Raw genomic sequence first — 10,521 nt, 5'->3', positions numbered from 1 at the left:
AAGTAAATTCATACAGTCACTATGAGAACAGTATGGAGGTTGCTTAAAAAAGTAAACATAGAGCTACCATATGATCCAGCAATCCCACTCCGGGCTATATATTCATAAAAGACAAAAGCTCTAATTCAAAAAGACACACACACTACAATGTTCATAGCAACACTATTTACAATAGCCAGGATGTGAAAGCAACCCAAGTGTCCACTGACACATGAATGGATGAAGAAGGTGTGGGGTGTGTGTACATATAATGTACATATAATGGAATATTACTAAGCCTTAAAAAAGGAATGGAATAATGCCATTTGCAGCAACGTGGATGCACCTAAAGATTGCCATACTAAGTGAAGTAAGTCAGATAGGGAAAAGCAAATATGGAGTCTTTAAAAAAAGGTACAAATGAACTATTTACAAAACAAAAATCAACTCGCAGACATACAAAACAAACTTATGGCTACCAAAGAGGAAAGAGGGGAAGGGATAAATTAGGAATTGGGGATTTACAGATATGTACTACTGTATATAAAATAAACAACAAAAACCTACTGATTACCACAGGGAACTATATTCAATATCTTGTAATAACCTATAATGGAAAAGAATCTAAAAATAAATATATATGTGTATGCTGCTGCTGCTGCTAAGTCACTTCAGTCGTGTCCGACTCTGTGCAACCCCATAGACAGCAGCCCACCAGGCTCTGCCGTCCCTGGGATTCTCCAGGCAAGAACACTGCAGTGGGTTGCCATTTCCTCCTCTAATGCATGAAAGTGAAAAGTGAAAGTGAAGTTGCTCAGTCGTGGCTGACTCTCAGCGACCCCATGGACTGCAGCCCACCAGGCTCCTCCATCCATGGGATTTTCCAGGTAAGAGCACTGGAGTGGGGTGCCATTGCCTTCTCCGATATATGTGTATATATATTTACAATTTACATATATTTTAATTTATATATCACTGAATCATTTTGCTGTACACTTCACACTAATACAACATTGTAACTCAACTATAATTTAGTAAATAAATTTTTTTTTTTTAATAGTAAACTACCATTTCCAGTAGGCCCAATGTCATGGGTCATCTCCACAGGAGACCACTCCCAAGGGAAGAAGGGAGATTTAAGTCAGATCAGAAAAGTGCGTCCGTGTGTGCTCAGTCACTCAGTCATGTCTGACTGTTTGTGGCCCCATGGACTGTAGCCTGCCAGGTTCCTCTGTCCATGGGATTCTCCAGGCAAGAATACTGGAGTGGATTTCCAGTCCCTCCTCCAAGGGATCTTCTTGGCGCAGGGATCAAACCCTCGTCTCCTGCATCTCTTCCATTGGCGGGCAAGTTCTTTACCACTGGGTCACCTGGGATTCCTCAGAAAAGCATAGCAGCCCCCAGATCAAGAATCTATCTGATTAAGGAAGAATTGATTCATCTCAGGTTTGAAGTAAATGCCTTCTGTTGTCCTTCTGATTTTCACTTTATTTCTACTCCCATCAGATTATCCCCTTCCTCTTCTCTCTCTTTTATTCCCAGTCTCATCACTGAGGTGGTTACGATTATAATCTATCATACATTAAAGACCTCTGACTCCACAAAAGACCTCTGACTCTCTAAACAGACCCCCATCCTGAGAACCATTTGGATGTCTCCTTGGCACCTCCACTTAAATGTCCCACAAGAGCACACACCTAACAGCATCCGATCTGAGGCAACTATCCTCCGGCACCAAGTCTGGACCTCCTTTGGTTGTTGGCCTCACTGTCCACCCAGAAACCCCAAGTCTACCTAGACATTTCACTCTTTTCGTTCCCTTTTGCATAAAATCAGCCCCAATTCAAATAATCTTTCCTCTGAAATTCCTTTCACATCTGCCCACTTTTCTTCATCTGCATAACCAACACTTATCTAATAGAGGCCAAACTGCAACCATACCCCATGTCCCCAGGGCTCCAAGGACAAAGTCCAAAATCATTTACCTAAGCTGCGAGCCTTCTTCTGGTTCCTGAAGACACCCATTTTCATTTCAGTTTTCACATATGAAGCTCCTGCTGCACTGGTTTCTCCCACCTGGCCAGCTCCTCCTCATTCTTAGCTCTCAGCTCCTGGCCCTCTCAACACACATCAGAGGAGGTCCTGATACCATACATCATTGCACAGTGCACTTTTGCTTTCTATCATTTATTATGATAAATACAATTAATTAGTTGTTTAATTATTTGTATAGCTCCCAATTTCCCTAAAGGAAATCAATCCTGAATATTCATTGGAAGGACTGTTGCTGAAAGCTGAAGCTCCAATACTTTGGCCACCTGATGCAAAGAGCTGACTCATTAGAAAAGACCCTGATGCTGGGAAAGACTGAAGGCAGGAGAAGGGTTCGACAGAGGACAAGACGGTTGGATGGCATCACCAATTCAACGGACATGAGTTTGAACCAGCTCCAAAAGATGGTGAAGGACAGGGAAGCCTAGCGTGCTGCAGTCCATGGAGTTGCATAGAGTCGAACATGACTGAGCTACTGAACAACAACCCGATTTCCCTGTTCAATAGTACATGTCGAGAGTGAAGCAACTATGTCTGTCTTGATCCCTGTTTGACACACAGTAGGAACTTGCTAGGTAACTGGAGAATGAATGGATATACAACCTCGTTATCACTCACATTGTAGAATTCTCTCTCTTCTTACCTTCAGGTCTTGGCTCAGCCTGACCTCTATGATGGCAGTAGCTCATTCTCAGCACTCCATTAGTAACAAACAAACCCTTCATGAATCCTTACCCAACTAACCTGGAATCACTTGCCAACCCCACACAATCCCAGAATGATCTGAGATTCTGCTCCCTCATTTGGATGTCCATCTCCTGGAAGGGAACTTGGGCAAACTCCAGGGGATAGTGAGGGACAGAGAAGCCTGGTGTGCTGCAGTCCATGGGCTCACAAAGAGTCGGACATGACTTGGCGACTGAACAACAACTCCTGGAAGGTAATCTGCATGTAATCCATGTACACGAAATCAGTGTTAAGGTTAAGATGAACCTCCTAATTCACAATAATGCCTGATTACTATCTGGTATTAAATCCATTTTAATGCATCACCCACATCATTTAGCTTATTATCCATAAAGACACTTAGCAAAGTAGATAAATGGCTTGTTCAAGATTTCAGAGTTAGTGATGAGCTGAGACTGAAGTCCAGTTTCCTAGACTCCTTGCCCAGAGCTCCTGTGACTGGTTGAGTCAGTCCTATGCTGAGGCCTAGGGGAAAGAGGTTTATCCTAGAAACACCCTACAGAGGTAGGTCATGGTCACACCCATCACCATAACTCAAATTTTAGAAATATCTGGAGAAGGAGGCTTAGAGACAGAAGATGTGGGTAAATGGAATTCTTCCCCCATACCACCATCTTCTCCTTCTCCTTCAACACCAAGTTCAAATGTAACTTCTCTTCTAAACACTTGCAGGACTGTGCTGCCCGTTTCAACAAGTAAACATTGACTGGGCACCAGGCCCTGTGCTGGGACCCAAGAAACAAAGGCAGCAAGGCCCCTGGTCCTCCCTTAGCCCATGGTCTCCCCCAGTATCCATCTCATTCTGCTCCAACACATATTAAGTGTAACACTTGTCTGCTTCCCTCACTAAACTGACAGGGTTTCAAGGGTAGAGACTCCCTCTGTCCCCTCACTCCACACTCTAAGTTCAGAGGAAGCATCACAAAAGGAAAGTGATGAAGGAAGAAAAGTAACAGTCAAAGGTAAGTCATACAGTTTCACATCAAACCACCGAGCCCAGCACACTGACCACTAGTTTCCTCCATGGTAGGGCTGACTTGGTGTATTGTAAGTTACAGTTAGTCCTAACTCTCTATTCCTTGATCAGATCCCTAAGGATTGGAGTTATCGCTGATCTGATTGCTAGAACCAAGTTTATCTCATTTGCTCAGATAGTACAATGTTCCACGTATTTTGCAGAACTTAATGAAACTCTAACCAACATGTTAGAAATAAGTTACTAGCATAATCAGTTCAATTCAGTTCAGTCGCTCAGTTGTGTCCGACTCTTTGCGACCCCATGAACTGCAGCACATCACTTAGCAGCGTGCAAATCTGGATAAGGTTTCACCTAGTAAATTTTTGCTACCATTGTTTTGTTTGTTTGGTTTCCTTCATCTCTACTAAACTGGCTGATTTAGGCTTTGGCAATGCAAAAAAATAGTTGCTGCACTCCTGTTCTTTTCACATCATAATTGTTTTTAAATCCTGTGCAGTAGAATCATTTCATCTAATCTTCCTGGCCCTCAGTTTCATTTCTAGATGATTTCAGAGTTTACTAGCATAATACAAGCCTATGAAATCACAACAGGAAGCACACAATCCCATATATAAGAATTGTTTAACTAAGTAAGATTAGCTGCTTTTGCATATTAATGTTAAAAAATGTTGCAACTTTCTGTCCATTCATTTTGTTACATCACTAATGACTTTAAATTTAAGAGCCTGTAGATGAATGTTCATCACTTAATTGAGCACTTATTTATTTAGCAATTATTACATGTATTCTTTGTACCCAGAACTAGAAACATACAGAGGAATTAATATAGCATTTTAAGGCTAAAAGGACCCTTTTCTAAAGAAGTTTATATACTGGTGTCTGGTGTTGAATTCTGTGCCTCAAAATTTCATATGTTAAAATCCTAGCATCTCAGAATGTGTACTTATTTGCAAATAAGTCATTGCAGATATAATCAGTTAAATTAAATTGTGGTTGTACTGAAGTATGGTGGACTGCTAATCCAATATGACTCATAAGAAACACTTTAATCTCTGATTTCTGGGCTCTAGAACTGTGATACAATAAATTCCTATTGTTCAAAGTCACTCAATTCCTGGTACTCTGATATGGCTGTCCCAGCAAAGCAACACCCCTGGTTATGACTTATTGCCTCTTAGATCCAAGCCGAGCATTCTCTTTTCCACTCTGTAATGTTGAGGATGGGACTCTGCAAAATTGATTTCACTAACTCCCTTGTCAACCGGCTTCCTGGAAGTTTCTGCCAATATGAAGCACTAGAGAGAGACTGGAAGGTAAGTGGAAAAAGAAGGGACTTCCTTCCAGTTTCCAGTTTCTATTGGCAATCAAACCAACAGCCATCCAAGGCTGGCCTCAGTCCCCAGTTTCTCTCTACAGTTCTAGCACCAGCCATCTGGTGCCTCCCGGGATGCCAGCAGCTGGGCCACACCCTCCTGGCAGTCAAACCACGAGCTGCGGCACAACCTCACCAGACAGGCTTCTCCCTCCTCAGGCCCAGCCCACGCACTCCAGGGCCCTCCCCACACTGCCCAGGTCTCATCTTCCTACCTCGTCCCTGCTGCTTCTTGCAGTTATTACCTCTGGGCGACATTAGCATTTCCTTTTTGTACTTTCAGATTTTCAATACATGTGGAAACAATTCCAGGTGTGAAATCTCTGCTAGTTGAAATAGTTGGTGTGATACGGAGTTTTCTGACTGGATTCTGACGGATTCAGCTTATTACCCTCAGAAAGAGACAAATATATAAAAATTTAGAAATATAAACAGGTTAAGATTCACAATAAATAGTGTTTGCAATGGTGTGGGTAAACACTCCCAATATGATATAGATGAGAATAAAAATTAATTCAAATTTTCCACATGCAAGTTTGGCAAAATGAATCTAAAGGTAAAATATACACAGACTGAATCCTAGAATACCCCTGCCAGGATTGTATCATAAGGAAATGATCAGATAAATGCTCGAGATTTTATGTGTAAATATGCCCTAGAGTCAAAGTTATTGTTATTCTACTAGTTATGTATGGATGTGAAAGCTGGACCATAAAGAAGGCTTAGTGATGAAGAATTGATGTTCTTGAATTGTGGTGTTGGAGAAGACTCTTGAGAAACCCTTGGATAGCAAGGAGATCAAACTAGTCAATCCTTAAGGAAATCAACCCTGAATATTCATTTGAGGGACTGATGCTGAAGCTCAAGCTCCAATATATTGGCCACGTGATATGAAGAGCTGACTCATTAGAAAAGACCCTGACGCTGGCAAAGATTGAGGGCAGGAGGAAAAGGAGGTGACAGAAGATGAGATGGTTGGATAGCATTACCAACTCAATGGACACAACTTTAAGCAAGCTCCAGTAAATCAGTGAGGGACAGGGAAGCCTGGAGTGCTGCAGTCCATGGGGTCACAAAGAGTCATACTCAACTTAGCAACTGAACAACAATGCCCATTTCTGTGTTGTTTACAATAGTAAAAAAAAAAAAAAAAATTTTAAAGATGTCCATCAAAAAATGGACTGGTTAAATTATTTTAAAAACAAACACACATACACACAAACTCACACACACACACACAAAAAAACACTAAAAAGCTATTAAAATAATGCTGTTGTTGTTTAGTCCCTAAGTTGTGTTCAACTCTTTTGAGACCCCATGGACTGTAGCCCACCAGGCTTCTTCTGTCCATGGGATTTCCCAGGCAAGAATACTGAAGTGGGTTGCCACTTCCTTCTCCAGGAGATCTTCCCAACCCAGGAATCAAACCCATGTCTCTTGCATTGGCAAGTGGCTTTTTTTTTTTTTACCATTGAACCACCAAGGAAAGAACCCCATTTAAATAATGTAGCTCTGTATTTTTTGACATGGAAATATACCCATATCACAGAACATTTAATGACAAAAGCAGATTTCCAAGTAGCTGGTATAAGCAATGAAATGGAAAATAATTATAATTATTTCATAACAAATAAGTAAAAACAGTAATTATTTCTGGGTGGTAGGAATTCAGGTGATTGGACAAAGTGCCAGTTGCCCTGAAGCAAAGAGAAGTGTTCTATTAATAACAGTCACATGGCCATGCAATGACCTGGCCCTGCCCGGGGCCCTGACCCAGAACCAGCCCCATGGCCTCCTGGTCAGCTCAGAGAGTCCTGTGGGAACACAGTCACACCCTTCAGCAGGTAAGCAGCCACCTAGTGGTGGCTTCCCTGGGCTACACAGGAAGCCTACTCTGCAACTAGAGGCTCACAGCCACACATTAGGCTTCACAGACAGCCAGGACAGGAGCCAACCCTGCCTACCAGTGAGCCAAAGTAGTCAGCCCCTCCACTACAGAAGGGTACACACAGCCCATAGGGGGCACCCCTAGAGCAAATAACTCTGGTGACCAGAGAGAAGTGTCCTGCTGGGCCCCGTAGGACATCTACATAGGGCCATTTCTCCAATATCTGGAAACATAATTGACCTGCCTAATACCTAGAATTAAACACAGAGAATTGGGAAAAAATCAGGAGACAAAGGAATATGTCCCAAACAATGAAATAAAACAAAACCTCAGAAAAGGAACTAAATGAAATGGAAATAAATAATTTACCTAATAAAGAGTTCAAGTGAATGATTTTAAAGATGCTCACCACACTTGGGAGAAGCATAGCAAGAATTTCAACAAAGTTAGGAACAATAAAGAAGACACAAACAGAGCTTAAGAACACAATAACAGAAATTAAAAATTAACCTAGAAGGAATCAACAGTAGATTAAATGATATGTAAAAATGGATTTGGAAAACAGAGTAATGGAAGTCACTAAAACTGAACAGAAAAAAGAAAAAATAATTTTTAAAAATGAGGATAGTTTAAGAGGCCTCTGGAACAACATCACACACACTAAAATTCACATTATAGAGGTCCCAGAAGGAAAAAAAAAAAAGAGAGAGGAGCAGGAGAAATAATAACTGAAAAATTACCACCAAACTTGGGAATAAAACAGACATCAAGGTTTAGAAAGCACAGATAGTCCCAAACAAGGTGAACCCAAAGAGGTACACACCAAGACACATTAAATTAAAATGTCAAAAATTAAAGATAAAGAATCTTAAAAGCAACAAGAGAAAACCAATTACTTATATACAAGGGAACTCCTATAAGACTATCAGCTGAGTTTTCAGCAGAAACTCTGCAGGCCAGAAGAGCAGGCATAACATGTTCAAAGTAATAAAAAGGGGAAAAAAACACAACCAAGATTACTTTACCCAGCAAGGCTATCTTAAGATTTGAGGAAGAGATAGAGTTCAAGAGATAAACAATGCTAAAAGAGTTTAGCATCACTGAAATGGCTTTGCAAGTTTAAAAGTTTTAAAGGGACTTCTCAAAGTGGAAAACAAAAAGGCCACAACTATAAATATGAAAGGAATTATGAAATTATGAAAGGAAAATCTCACTGATAAAGGCAAATATACAATAAAGGTAATATTCAATCACTTATAAAGCTGGTAGGAAGGTTAAAAGACGAAAATAGTAAAATGATCTATATCTGAAATTAGTAATAAAAGGATACAAAAAACAAAAAGATGTAAAATATGATGCCAAAACACTAAATGGGGGGCTACAGGAGTAAAATGTAGGGCTGTTATGATTCAAATTAAGAGATCATCAGCTAAAATAATAATTCATATATATAGGTTGTCATATATGGACTGTAGCCTACCAGGTTCCTCCACCCATGGGATTTTCCAGGCAAGAGTACTGGAGTGGGTTGCCATTTCCTTCTCCAATGAACCTCATAGCAACCACAAACCAAAAATCTAAAATAGATACACAGCCACACAAAAGAGAAAGAAATCCAAACAGAATACAAAGGTAGTCATCAAATTGTAAGAGAAGAGAGTAAAAGGAGAAGAAAGGAACAAAATAAGAACAATGAAAACAACAATAAAACAATTAACAAAATGGCAGTAAGTATGTATGCATCCATAATTCCTTTAAAAGTACTAGATTAAATACTCCAATCAAAACACACAAAGTGGCTGAATTAATTTTTTTAAGGACCCATATATACGCTGCCTTCAAGAGTCACACTTCAGATCTACAGACATATGTGGACTGAAAGTGAGGGAATAGAAAATGATACTCCATGAGAATATAAACAAACAAAACAGATTGATGATGATGTGGAGAAAAGGGAACCCTCAAGCACTTTGGTGGGACGGTACATTGATATAGCCTCTATGGAAAACAGTATGGAGGTTCCCTCCAAAATTAAAAATGGTACTATCATATGATTTAGCAATTTCTCTTCTGGGTATTTACCTGACAAAAACAAAACAATTAACTTGAAAACATATATGCACCCCCAGCGTTCACTACAACGTTTATAGTAATGAACATATGTAAGCAACCTAAGTTGCTTACATCTATTGATGGATGAATGGACAAAGAAGATGCATGTACATATACACAATGGAATATTACTCAGCCATAAAAAAGATGAAATTTTGCCATTTGCAACAACATGGCTACACCTAGAGGGTATTATGATAAGTGAAAAAAATCACAAAATAACATATGACCTCACTGACATGTAGAATCCAAAAAACAAAACAAGCAAACAAAGCAAAATTAAAAGAGACTCGCAGATACAGAGAACAAATAGTTATTTGCCAGAGGGGAGGGTATGAAAGGCGGGGAAAGAGGTGAAAGGGATTAAAAGGTAAAGCTTCCAGTTATAAAATGAATAAGCCATGGGGATACAATATACAGTGTAAGGAATACGGTCAATAATATTTTAATAGCTTTGTTGGTTATTACAAATCTGTTACTCTGTATAGTGATAGATGGTTATTAGACTTACTGTGATGATCATTACATAATGTATGCAAATGTCAAATCATTATGTAGTATAGTGAAACTAACATAATATTGTCTGTCAACTGCATTTCAATTAAATAAATAAATAAATATCAAAAATACTTACAGAAGACTGTTTTAATGTCAGTATGTAAATATTTGCATGCATGGGTGCTAAGTTGCTTCAGTCATGTCTGACTCTGTGCAACTCCATGGGCTGTACCCCACCAGGCTCCTTTGTCCACAGGATTCTCCAGGCAAGAATACTAGAGGGCGTGGCCATACCCTCCTGCAGGGGATCTTCTCAACCCAGGGATCAAACCTGCGTCTCTTATGTCTCTTGCATTGGCACTAGCGCCACCTGGGATCAGATCAGATCAGATCGGTTGCTCAGTCGTGTCTGACTCTTTGCAACCCCATGAATCGCAACACGCCAGGCCTCCCTGTCCATCACCAACTCCCGGAGTTCACTCAGACTTATGTCCATCGAGTCAGTGATGCCATCCAGCCATCTCATCTTCTGTCGTCCCCTTCTCCTCTTGCCCCCAATCCCTCCCAGGATTAGAGTCTTTTCCAATGAGTCAACTCTTCGCATGAAGTGGCTAAAGTACTGGAGTTTCAGCTTCAGCATCATTCCTTCCAAAGAAATCCCAGGGCTGATCTCCTTCAGAATGGACTGGTTGGATCTGCTTGCAGTCCAAGGGACTCTCAAGAGTCTTCTCCAACACCACAGTTTAAAAGCATCAATTCTTCGGCGCTCAGCCTTCTTCACAGTCCAACTCTCACATCCATATATGACCACTGGAAAAACCATAGCCTTGACTAGATGAACCTTTGTTGCCAAAGTAATGTCTCTGCTTTTGAATATGCTATCTAGGAGATCGG

The 10,521-nt window shown here is 40.4% G+C and overlaps 1 protein-coding gene across 2 annotated transcripts in view; it reads right to left on the bottom strand.

Moving 5' to 3' along the window:
- Positions 1-10,521, bottom strand: part of NCALD (neurocalcin delta) — a 460,437-nt gene that overhangs the window by 389,629 nt on the left and 60,287 nt on the right. The window lies entirely within an intron of this gene.

The sequence above is a fragment of the Bison bison genome, unplaced genomic scaffold (assembly GCF_000754665.1).
Source record: "Bison bison bison isolate TAMUID 2011002044 unplaced genomic scaffold, Bison_UMD1.0 scf7180017864491, whole genome shotgun sequence".
Classification (NCBI taxonomy): domain Eukaryota; kingdom Metazoa; phylum Chordata; class Mammalia; order Artiodactyla; family Bovidae; genus Bison; species Bison bison.
The sequence above is the reverse complement of the archived record's forward strand: the minus strand, read 5'-3'. Positions and strand labels throughout refer to the sequence as shown.